General features: G+C 32.3%; 1 long non-coding RNA gene across 1 annotated transcript in view; it reads right to left on the bottom strand.

Annotated features, from left to right (window-relative positions):
• Window positions 1-2,091: 2,091 nt before the first annotated feature.
• The window catches only part of LOC126949892 (uncharacterized), a 159,477-nt gene continuing 149,656 nt past the window's right edge, over window positions 2,092-11,912 (bottom strand). Inside the window, exon 3 of the long non-coding RNA XR_007723988.1 lies at window positions 2,092-2,195. This is a non-coding gene — a long non-coding RNA (uncharacterized LOC126949892). The remainder of the gene's footprint in view (window positions 2,196-11,912) is intronic.

Here is an 11,912-nt window from a genome sequence, read left to right as displayed (position 1 = left end):
TTTCTAGGTCCCCAATCACTAGGAAGAGAAGGATTCAGTATCTCTGAGACAGATTGAGAGAGGCCAGACTCAGAGCCCCCATTAGCTGATTTGCTGAAGGAGAATTTAAGATTTTGAGGCAGTGTTTCTCACACCTGACTACAGAGATAATTAAGCAAAATGCCAGTTTTATCTCCAGACAATTGCAGAGGCTTTGGTAGTGTTGGTTATTGGCCAATTTCTCAATCTCTATTATAAGAAGCACTCTAAGCCTTTAATTTAAAATGTCTTTATTTTACACATCTTACCTACATTAGACCTCTGATCATCTTCACATTTATCGTTATTAAATGATTTTGGATCTCTTTTGTCTTTTCTCTAGGTATTACCTTACAACTGGACACTATTTATTGGGGTTACCTAGCATGTAAGAGGGTATTTGGATAATTTCTTCCATGAAATTTCAGGCCATGGCTCTAAAATGATTCATTAGCTAACATTTTACTAACATCATTCTAAACATTTTTACATATAAAACATCTATATAATTCCAAGACATTAAAAGTCAATACAGTATTTATAAAGCAGTTATATGCATTCAGGCAGGTGACTGTATCTTATATTTTTTATCTTATAAAGAAACAAAAGTGTGATCAAATATTGGATCTACCATGTACTGTTCTTTAGATGAGTTTCTTAAACCTTTATACTTCAGTTTCCTCTCTGTAGAACATTATGGAGAATATGTTAATATTTATAATACCACACTGTAAAAGTAAGGGTACTTTTACATGTACCCTTATTTTTAATACCAACCTAAGAGATTTTTGTGTTAGGACTAAAGGAAAAACAATATAGAATGCTTATCACAGATTCTGGTATTTGATATGTAGTCTATAAACTACTGTTAGCAAAGAAAACAAATCCTCACACTTTCCTTATGTGTATATATAAATGTTCATATGTGTGTATATATGTACGTATAAATATGTGCGTGTGTAAAACTTCAAAAATGCACTTGGTTTGTCTTACCTACTGAGTTACTTTTATTGGATGTCTTTGTGTGGGTGTTTCTGTGTGTGAATTATCTTATAGATTTGTTAAGTAGACACATAGAAGAAACCAAACACATCACAGTGACAAGTGACTTTCCTATTTGAGGACTGCCTCTAAGAAAATCTCATGTATATGAGATCCACAAATTATATGCAATATATGCACATGTGTGTCATGCACATTTATGATTTCTAGAAATGATGTAGAAGTTCTACAATAACAAAGCACAGCAAAAAATCTTGTATGAATTTAGAAATGAGATTTCACTTCAAATAAGTTTATTTAACTTATCCAGTGTAAAGTTGATTTTAGATTGGTTTTTGGTGTAATATACTTTCAGAAGTACCATCTCATAACAAATTTCAGAGAACTTGGATGAAAATAATTATACAAAAATTCCCTATGAAATATTCATTTTTAATATGCATTCGGTTTCGATTCAATTTTTTAGATAGTTTCTTTAAATATATTCAGCTTTCATATTGCTTTGCTTTATACTGTCAAAACAATAGCAACATTTGCTTTACTGTCAAAGAGATCAATTTCAACAATTCAATATAAAACACAAATCATACCATTTGCTGACATGAAAAAAAGAATTCGTTGAATTTTTCACTTTTTTAGCCAGTTATATAACTGACAACTGTATGTAATTTAAGTTTTTTAAGCACACCCAAACAATAAAGAAAAATAACACATTTGCAGGTAAAATGAAATAAACATCAAGAAGGAAAATTACTTTCTGAGAAGTTAAGGTACACGTGAGGTGTTGCTATAAAACTGCTTTTTTCATTTATCAGATAAATGTTGGATTGGATTCTGTAAGTCATCAATAAATGAACAATACAATTGTGTACTAAACTGGTGAGTCTGCTTATGATAGTCTATTCTGATCCCGGAATTATAATATTATTGGCATTAGTTGGAGTTAGGCAACATAGGAAAATTACAAGAGATGTTAATATCCTAATTTTGATACACTGCTGCTAAGTTGCCTCTTGAAACAACAAGAAGCATACAAGGAAAATTCACTAAGGTAAAGTTACGTCAAGACTTGGTCACACAATAAGTACCTGGTGGAGCTAGGATTCCTATCCGTGGCTGTATTGGTTAAGAGTTCTTCCAGGACAGGAGAAGGCCTGTCAGTGGGCACATTTAACCTGAAAACATGAATAAAATTAAATTTCCCAAATGAGTGGTTATTTTTATTGGACTTTTAATAAGTAAGCTCTATAGAAATTTCATAATCAAACATTTGACAATTTCAGATATACAGGAAGGAATATAAATATAGTTACTGATCAAATAGTATGCAATCTGAAAATAAAACTGATGGTAAAACCTTTCAGCAACAAGTGTTTTGGAAACATTTTGACCCTTCCACATATACCTTGATCCAAGTATCTGTGGGGCAGCTGGTAAGGAGGCTAAGTTCATAAGACACTAGGCCTTGACTTAGACAAACTTCCAAGCAGTGACTTTGGTTTCTTCATTGCCATTAAAAAAAATTCAAAACCATGAGATATCATCTCCCATTTGTTAGAATGTCTACTACCAAAAAGACAAAAGATAAAAAGAGTTGGGGAGCATATAGAGAAAAAGGAACACTTGCACCCTATCGGTGGGTGTATAAATTAGTATAGCTATTATGGAAAAAAGAGTATGAGGGCCCCTCAAAACAGAACTACCATATGATCTAGCAATCTCACTACTGAGAATATATCAAAGGAAATAAAATTAGTATGTCAAGGAGATATCTGCAATTCAATGTTTATTGAAGCATTATTTACAATAGACAAGATATGGAATTTGTGTCCATCAACAGATAAATGGATAAAGTAAATGGGATAGATATACACAATGGAATACCATTTGACTTTAAAAAAGAAAAAAATATCTTAATGTAGGAATATCCTAAGAAGAATTTTCATCTGTTCTGTACACATGCTTATGGACAAATTTTAAAAATTGAGTTTCTAGCTGTTCATAGTGACTGTATAAACACACAATCAATTTTTAATATACTAACATATCCAGCAAACTTGCTGAATGAACTTATGCATTCTAGGAGATTTTTGTTAAGTTTTTTTGGGATTTTTCCATGTACACAATCATGTCATCTGCAAATGAGATAATTGTATTTCTTTCTAATCTAAATCAAAATTTCTTTTTATTTTTCCTTATTGCACAACGGATAGGTCTTCTGGAATGATGTTGAGTAACAGCTGTAAGACAATAGCCAAGCCTTTTTTACACCACAATGTTGCGGGAAAGCATGAGGTGTCTTACAATTAAGTATGATGTTATCTGTATATTTGACACCCTTTTTTCAGTCAAAGGAGTGTTCTTCTATCCTTAGTTTTCTAATAGTTTTTTATAATAAAAACATAAATAAATGTTGATTTATAAATATTTTTGCGTTTGTTAAGATGTTAATGTGGTTTTTCTTTTTTAGTCTGATAATATTGTGAATTATATTGATTTATTATCAAATGTTAAACCACCCTTGCATTCCTGAGATAACCTTCACTTAGTCTTTACATGTTGTTGAATTTAGCGTGCTAATATTTAGCTGAGAATGTCTTTGCATATGATCATGAGAGATACGGTTCTATAGTTTTCATTCCTTTTAATGTCTTTGGTTATTCATAGTATTACCTGATTATTCCTTTAATATCTATAAGTTCCATGGTGATATCCTTCTTTTCTTCCCAATATTAGTAACCTATATGTTCTCTTTTTATTCTAGATCAAAATGCCTAAAGTTTCTATCAATTTTATTGTATTTGTTAAAGAATCAACTTTCGTTTCATTAATTTTCTCTATTGTTTTGTTTTCAATTTTATTTCTTTCTGTTTTTAAAAACTTTTTCATACATATTAATTGACAAATAAAAATTGTGTATATTAAAGGTGTACAATGTGATGTTTTCATATATGTATGTATTGCAAAATGATTGTCACTATCAAGCTAATTAACACGTCCATCACCTCACATGGTTACCTTTTTAAATATTATTTTAATTGACAAATCATGATTGTATTACATTATGTATTACATGCATAGAATAGAAGCTGCTGCTCTAAAAAACTGACAATGAAGTAAGAGTTGAATCTAGAGCAAGCAGAAGAAAGCAATTATAAAAATAACATAGTGCAATGTGATGTTTTGATACTTTGTTCTTTTTATAATTCTTTTATTCTACTTGCTCTAGATTTAATTATTTTATTGCTACTTCTTTAAAGTAGCAGCTTAGATAATTTATTTAATACTTTTCTTCTTTACTAATATAAACATTTCATGTTTTTTAACATTCTCTAAGCACTTCTGTAGCTATATTCTGCTAAATATTATGAGGTATTTATTTTCACTTGGTTAAAATATTATTTAATTTACCTTGAGTCATCCTCATTGACCAATGAGCTATTGAAAGTGAGTTGCTGATTTTCCAAATATTTTGGGGAATATTCTAGATATCTTTCCATTGCAGATTTCTAATTTAATTTTGTTATATTGCAGATCATGAACATACTTTATATTACTTCTCTTCTTTTAAATTTGTTAAGGTTTATGTTATGGCCCAGAATATGGACTATCATGGTGAATGTTCCACATACACTTTGAAAAAAAAAGTGTATTCAGCTGTTGTTGGGTGGGATGTTATAAAAATGGCAATTAGGTCAAGTTGGTTGATAGTGTTTTCAGGTATTCTATATTTTCACTAGTTGTTATATCAATTACTGCTTGAGGAATGTTGAAGGCTTCAACTGTATTTGGGGATTTAACTATTTCTGTTCTAAGAGTTTTCCCTTCATGTATGTTGAAGCTCGATTGTTAGATGCACATATGTTTGAGACTTATCTCTTCTTGGAAAATTGAGCAATTTTATCTTTAAGTAATGTTCCACTTTATTATAATATTCTTTGGTTTAGGTATATTTTGTCTAATAACAGTATTTTGGTTAGTGTGTGCTGCAAGGTATAGCTTTTGTACATGGCATATATTTTTATGCTTTTTTATTATTAACCTATGTATTTATATTTAAAATTAATTTCTTCCAGAAAACATATGACTGGTTGTACCATTATTCTTCAATCTTACAGTATCTGTCTTTCAACTGGTATACTTGGATTGTTCACATTCAGTATGATTCAATTTAAATTTTATTTAATACGGTTGAATTAAAATCTTTTTAGCTGTTTTATATTTGTTCTGCTTATTGTTTTATACTTTTTTTATACTTTTTTTCTGACCTCTCATGTTGAGCATTTTTATGATTTCATTTTATTTATATTGACTTACTATCTTTCTTAAAAATCAGAATCGGCATTGAAATAATATAAACACTTTACATATACTGCAAGGAACTTTCAGCAGTCTCCTCCCAATTCCTCTTTTCCATTTTCTGTCCCATTGTTACATACATTTGTTTCACATATGCACAATACTTTGATAGCTTTATATTTTGAGTTATTTAAGGCAATTAAAATTGCAAATCAATTTTATTATATTTTCTTTATTTCATTTTTTGGGCTCTTCAATTTTTTTTTACATAAATTGAAGTTTCTCTCTGATATAAAATTATTTTGCCTAAAGAACTGTGTTTACTATTTTGTGTAGACTAATTCTGCTGCCAACAAATGCCCTCAGATTTTGTCTGTCTAAGATAGTCTTTATACTTCTTTCTTTTTTGAAGTATATTTCCCCTGGGCATAGAAGTATAGGTTGATTTTTTTTCTTTTAGTACTTTAAAAATGTCTCTCTTTTGTATTCTAGCTTCTTTGTGTTCTGAGACAAGTCTGATAAAATTATTATATTTGTACTTCTGTGTGACTACATTTGAAAAAACATCTCTGGCTGCCTTTAATATTTTCTTTTTTTTTTTTTTTTGAGACGGAGTCTCGCTCTGTCTCCCGGGCTGGAGTTGCAGTGGCCGGATCTCAGCTCACTGCAAGCTCCGCCTCCCGGGTTTACGCCATTCTCCTGCCTCAGCCTCCCGAGTAGCTGGGACTACAGGCGCCGCCACCTCGCCCGGCTAGTTTTTTGTATTTTTTAGTAGAGACGGGGTTTCACCATGTTCACCAGGTTGGTCTCGATCTCCTGACCTCGTGATCCACCCGTCTCGGCCTCCCAAAGTGCTGGGATTACAGGCTTGAGCCACCGCGCCCGGCCGCCTTTAATATTTTCTGTTTGTCTTTTGATTTCAGCAGTATGAATAGGATACACGTTGGTTTTCTTTGTATTTTTTCCCTGCTTGGTGTTCTCTGAATTCTTGAATCTGAGATGTGTTCTTTGTCACTAAATTTAGAAAATTCTCAGAGGTTACTTTCAAATCTTTCTTTTTCTTTATGTTGTCTCTTTTTCTCCTTTTGGAAAATCAATTATACATATATTAGGCTATTTGGTATTGTTCCTCAGCTCTTAAATTCTTGGTTCTGCTTTTTCCCCTGAAAGATTATTTTTCTAATTGCGTTGAAATTTGGGTAATTTCTATTGACCTGTTTCAAGTTTACTGACTGTTTTCTTGGCTTTGCTATCCCTACTGATGACATTCTCCAGTGTCAAGATTGAACACATTCTTCATCTCTGTAAGATCTTTTTCATTTCTAGTAATTCCATTCTTTTCTATTATTTCCATCACTTCACAGAAATAATTATGTGATCTTGCATAATGTCTAACTTTTTCATTGAACTTTTAAATATATTAATTATAGTCATTTTCATTTTCCTGTCAAATGGTTTGTCATCTGCGTCTGGGTCTGATAATCTCTTTGTCTTTTGAGAGAGTTTTTACATTTGTTTTCTATTTTGTATTTTCCTCATAAATTTTTATCAACAGCTAGTCATTTTTATTTTTTTTTTAAATTTTTTATTTGTTTTGGTAAACTGGTATAGACCAAGGTAAAGAACTTCATCCAGGAAATTTGCAAACCTTTTCTTCTGCTGGGTTTTTAGTTTAGGGATTTGAGTTAATCTTGTTAGAAATTGGGCCGGGTTTAAAATTCCTTATTGCTATGGTTACCCTCATTGCACTATAATTCCTCAAGTTTCTTTAGCGATACCTGTGATTTAACATGGGGGATAGCTTGCCTGTGTGTGTGTGTGTGTGTGTGTGTGTGTGTGTGTATGTGTGTGTGTGTTTTGTCATTATTTGTTTTTATCTTTATCTCATCTTTAGTTTTGCCCCTGGCTGTATCCTTTTGTATACTTTTCACTCTTCCCTTAACCAGTATGCTGTTACTTATTATTAAATGCTTGTTAGACTGTCACTGAGTACCGAGTGCAGTGGGAAGTTGTTCCCCACGGTCCTGGTTAATCCTCAGTTTTAGGCAGGAACCCTATTTCTAGGACACAGGGATGTGGCCTCCTTGTTGCTCCTGTTCCTACTCTGGCTAGAGCTCTGGCCCTGGCATGTAATGCTACCGTTTTCCCAGAGCAATGTTTTTATTCTATTTTCTTTCTCCTTTTGCATTGGGCTTAAACCTAGCTCAATTTCTAATAAGATTAATTCAAATCCCCACACTAAAAACCTAGCAGAAGAAAAGATTTGCAAATTTCCTGGATAAAAATGTTTACCTTGGTCTGTACCCTTGTAGCCTTCAGTGCCACAAAGGTTAAATTGTTGGTTACTTTGCAGTTAAGGCTTTTGTTCCATCAAGAAGCCAGTTTTGTTGGGTTAGCTATCAAACTAATAATTTTGCCTCTTCTTGGAAAACTTCGTGTAGAATTGATATTACTTCCTTTTTTTTTTTTTTTTTTTTTTTTTTTTTGAGACGGAGTCTCGCTCTGTCGCCCAGGCTGGAGTGCAGTGGCGCGATCTCGGCTCACTGCAAGCTCCATCTCCCAGGTTCACGCCATTCTCCTGCCTCAGCCTCCTGAGTAGCTGGGACTACAGGCACCCACCACCATGCCCGGCTAATTTTTTGTGTTTTTAGTAGAGACGGGTTTTCACCGTGTTAGCCAGGATGGTCTCGATCTTCTGACATTGTGATCTGCCTGACTAGGCCTCCCAAAGTGCGGGATTACAGGCGCGAGCCACCACCCCTGGCTGATATTACCTCCTTTCTTAAATATTTAGGAAAATTCACTAATGAAGCCATCTAAGCTTGAAATTGTCTTTGTGGAAAGGTTTCTAAGTACACTTGTAGTTTCCTTCACAGTTATATGAACTATTCAGGTTATCTATTACTTCTTGATTGAGCTTTGATACTTTGTAGTTTTCAGGTAATCCATCTATTTCATCTACCTTGTCAAATGTATTATAATAAAATTTTCACAATCTCTTGCTTTTTCAATTATGTGTAGAAAGTGTATATCAATTGTCACATTCCCCTTTGATATCTTTATGGCTCACAAATGATTTAGAAATGTTTTATTTAGTTAAATATTTGGTATTTTCCAGATATTTCTCTAGTTACTAAAACCCCAGGGGTCTGGCCTTGGTCCTGCTGTTCACCACACAGAAAGCCAATGACTGAGAGGACAAGTATTTCCAAGGAAGAAGACTTTCTTTGGCTGCTATGGCCAAGGAGATGGGAACTGAGTCTCAAATCTGTTTATCTGGCTAAAACTAGGGGTTTATATAGCAGGGAGGAAATGTAACAATATGTAAGAAAACAAGAACTAGGGAGGAGCAAGGAAGCAATCATGATGAATGAGGGGTGGCATCTGCTATGGTGATCTAGTGAGTTGAAGTTCTTTGATACTTTTTTGAGAGGCCTGAATGTCCTGTCCTGAGGAAGGAACTCAGATAAAACAAAAATTTGAAGCTCTAAGACTAGAAGAGTCAATTTCTGTGTTTATCAAAAAGAGTAGTCTATGGGACTACTCTTAAATATTTTTTGGTCTATAACAGTATAGCAGTTCCCAAACACATATAGAGACACTTTTTGTTCAAGCCATAGTTTACTTGAGGAATTGGGCTAACCATCCTGTAGCATATTCCCACAATCTGTATTTGGCAGATTGCATTTTATTGCTGTTGTTCAATATGCTTCTCTTGTCTTTATATTTCTTGTAATTGAATCTAAAACTTGCATAGTCGCATTCAAATTCTAGCAAGAATGATTTGTAGGTGGCATGGTAGATTTCTCTAATACTGCATGAAGAGCCCATATAGTCTGGTTTTCCTAAGAGAGATCAGTGTTTTCAGTTGTTGTCAGTCCATCTACCCATTATAAGGCTTAGTAGCAACATTTCATGTATTTTTAAAACATCTAGTGTGAACTGTTATCCAGATCCACTGTTAAATTAGGACTTATAAAATAATGATTTTATAGTGCTATGATTATTTTTGCTTTATTAGTTGAACTTTTTCTATAGAAGAAATTAACCTTATCAAGTATTTGGCTACCTTGAAATGGTTTTATAAGGTATTATAATTTCTTTTTTCATTTTATTTGCCAATTTGCAGAATGAGTTATCACATCAGCACTCTATAATAGTAGGGTAATCATATAACTCATCCTCCGAACTGCGACACTTACAAGTAAAATGAAGTTATATTAATAATCATCTTAAGACAACAATCATAACCTGGGATTATTCCAGGAAAAGCTATCTAATGGTGATCTATGCATATTTTTAAAAGTTGATTATGAACTTATGGATCTTTTTGTATTTTATGTTTCATTTCATTGCAATCATAATTCTTGTTAATATCCTAATTGTTTTATATTTGGCTGCTGAGAGCTGCTTCAAGTTGGTTTCTATGTCCTTTTGAAATAATCTCAGTAGTCTTTGATAGCTTCTTTCCTTTTCTGGACAAGATACCTCATGCTCATTTTATATATTTCCTTCCTCCAGATCTGGAAACAGTTATTTCTCAAAAGAGTCTGTTTATTTTAGTAAGGAATGGTATGCAGATACCAAAATAATACCAAAATATTGGTTTTAGAGCTGATTACTTCTGTATTACATTGCTTTTAGGCCTTCTCAATGAAGAGAACTAAGAAACATGATTTTTTAAAAGAAAAATTAATCATGAGTATCTACTGATATTTCTAAATTAAAATAAAGATTACTGGATTCAATCTTGCTTTTATATTTTATGTTTGTGTTTATTTTCTTTTACTCTTCAAATGTTGATTACGATATTTAATGTTGCCAATATTTTCTACTTTAATATATATATTCACTCACACCATTATTTTTACTAACAATGACTAATTCAATTTCAAATTTCTGTGATGCTAGTTTTATCCTTTAGGCATAAACTACTAACAAGGCCAGTTAAAATCCTGTGTTTTAAAATCATGTTAAAAATTTTTGTTTAAATGTTATGCCACCAAATTGATGAATGATTTTGTTTTTTAAAAATTTATTCTTATAATTTATGTAAAATATTCAAAATTATAAAACAAAGTAAAAAGATCTGTAGCTTCTTTGTTACTTAACTCTTCCTACTTGTCACTCTCCAAAAGATAGCATTAATGAAACCACATTAAAGTCTCTATATTGAAACTAGTTTGACTATATGTACTGATATATCATCATATTCTATTTACTGCCATATCGACGTACTAAGGTAAGTCTTCATCAAGCCTCTATTATGAAATGGCTCTTTTGGTATCTCTGATTTTATTCTAATCATAAGCATTTTTTTTCCCCATTGTCTCTGTTGCATATTTATGTATCTTATGCTAGTTCACATAAACTGGCCACTTGCAGTGTCTGTTCTGGTATACTAATAGTAGGGAAATCTCTATACTTGTTCAGAGATCAGCCCTCACATTTATATATTGTTTAATCACACTTCTTGCTGCAACGACTGAATTAAGCAAGTGCGTTTGTATTTATTTAGTTATGTCCTATTCTGACTCTGTTACTATTTTGCAGATTTGTAGAATGCAGCGACTACTAGATATATGACTCTCCTGTGAGATTGGGTGAATACTAGAGATGCTGGAAATGCCATTTTTAGAGATGTTTCATGGGAAGGGTCATATACTCATAAAATAATGTCTCCCAAGAAACCCTTATCCTGAAAGGTTCTGCTGCATACTTCAAAACACCCACCCTTGTCTTCTATGTTTATGGCTACGAATGCCTGCAATGAAACTCCAGAAGTACAAGGAAGTGTCTGTCCCTATAGCTTAACTTAGCTGCTGAACCTTCATTTTGTAATTTAATTATTCTAGTTAATTTTAGGTAATGACAGGGAAAAGAATGTGTCTTTAAAACAGTTAATACAATACTCATTCATATAGAAACATAATATCCTGGAAAAGATAGCAAATTTAAGTTCAAGAATTAGTGTAGTGAAGAAAACTATTAAATTTTATTTAAATCATATCCCATTAATTCTCAGACTTATTTGACCACAGAATTGTTGCTTCCTACATAATGTATTAAAGTGAAGGAGAATTAGTGTTCTATAGAACACATCTGAGTTTTGTAAAGGCTGCGTTAAATAAAGTTCAACAAATGCATTTACTGTACAATATTTGAGAGTTTTTTATTTGCTACTGTGAATGATGAATTTCAAGGTGGAGGATAGTATATGGAATATTTCCCAAATTTATTTATGTCAGAACTACTTTACTGCATGACACGAACTGTGAATTATTGTTTAGGACATATAAACATCCTTCTTTTTTACAATTTACTTCTCTCTTTCTTGCTCAGAGAAGGTCATTTAATCTGTATGTCATAAAATGCTAAGAAATGTGATTTCATTACTACTCTTATTACTATCAGTATGTTTACCTTTAATTGATGCATTATATAATAAAGAATCCTGAATATGTCATAAATCTAAAGCTCAGTGAATTTCAACAAACTGAGCCCACTTGTATAACCAGCATCTAGCTCAAGAAACAGAATATTTTACCTACCTGTAAAGAAAAGAGAAATAAAAATTTCCCCAGACTTTCCAG

This window comes from Macaca thibetana, chromosome 3 (assembly GCF_024542745.1).
Source record: "Macaca thibetana thibetana isolate TM-01 chromosome 3, ASM2454274v1, whole genome shotgun sequence".
NCBI classification, from domain to species: Eukaryota; Metazoa; Chordata; class Mammalia; order Primates; family Cercopithecidae; genus Macaca; species Macaca thibetana.
This window is presented reverse-complemented; position numbering and strand designations above follow the sequence as displayed.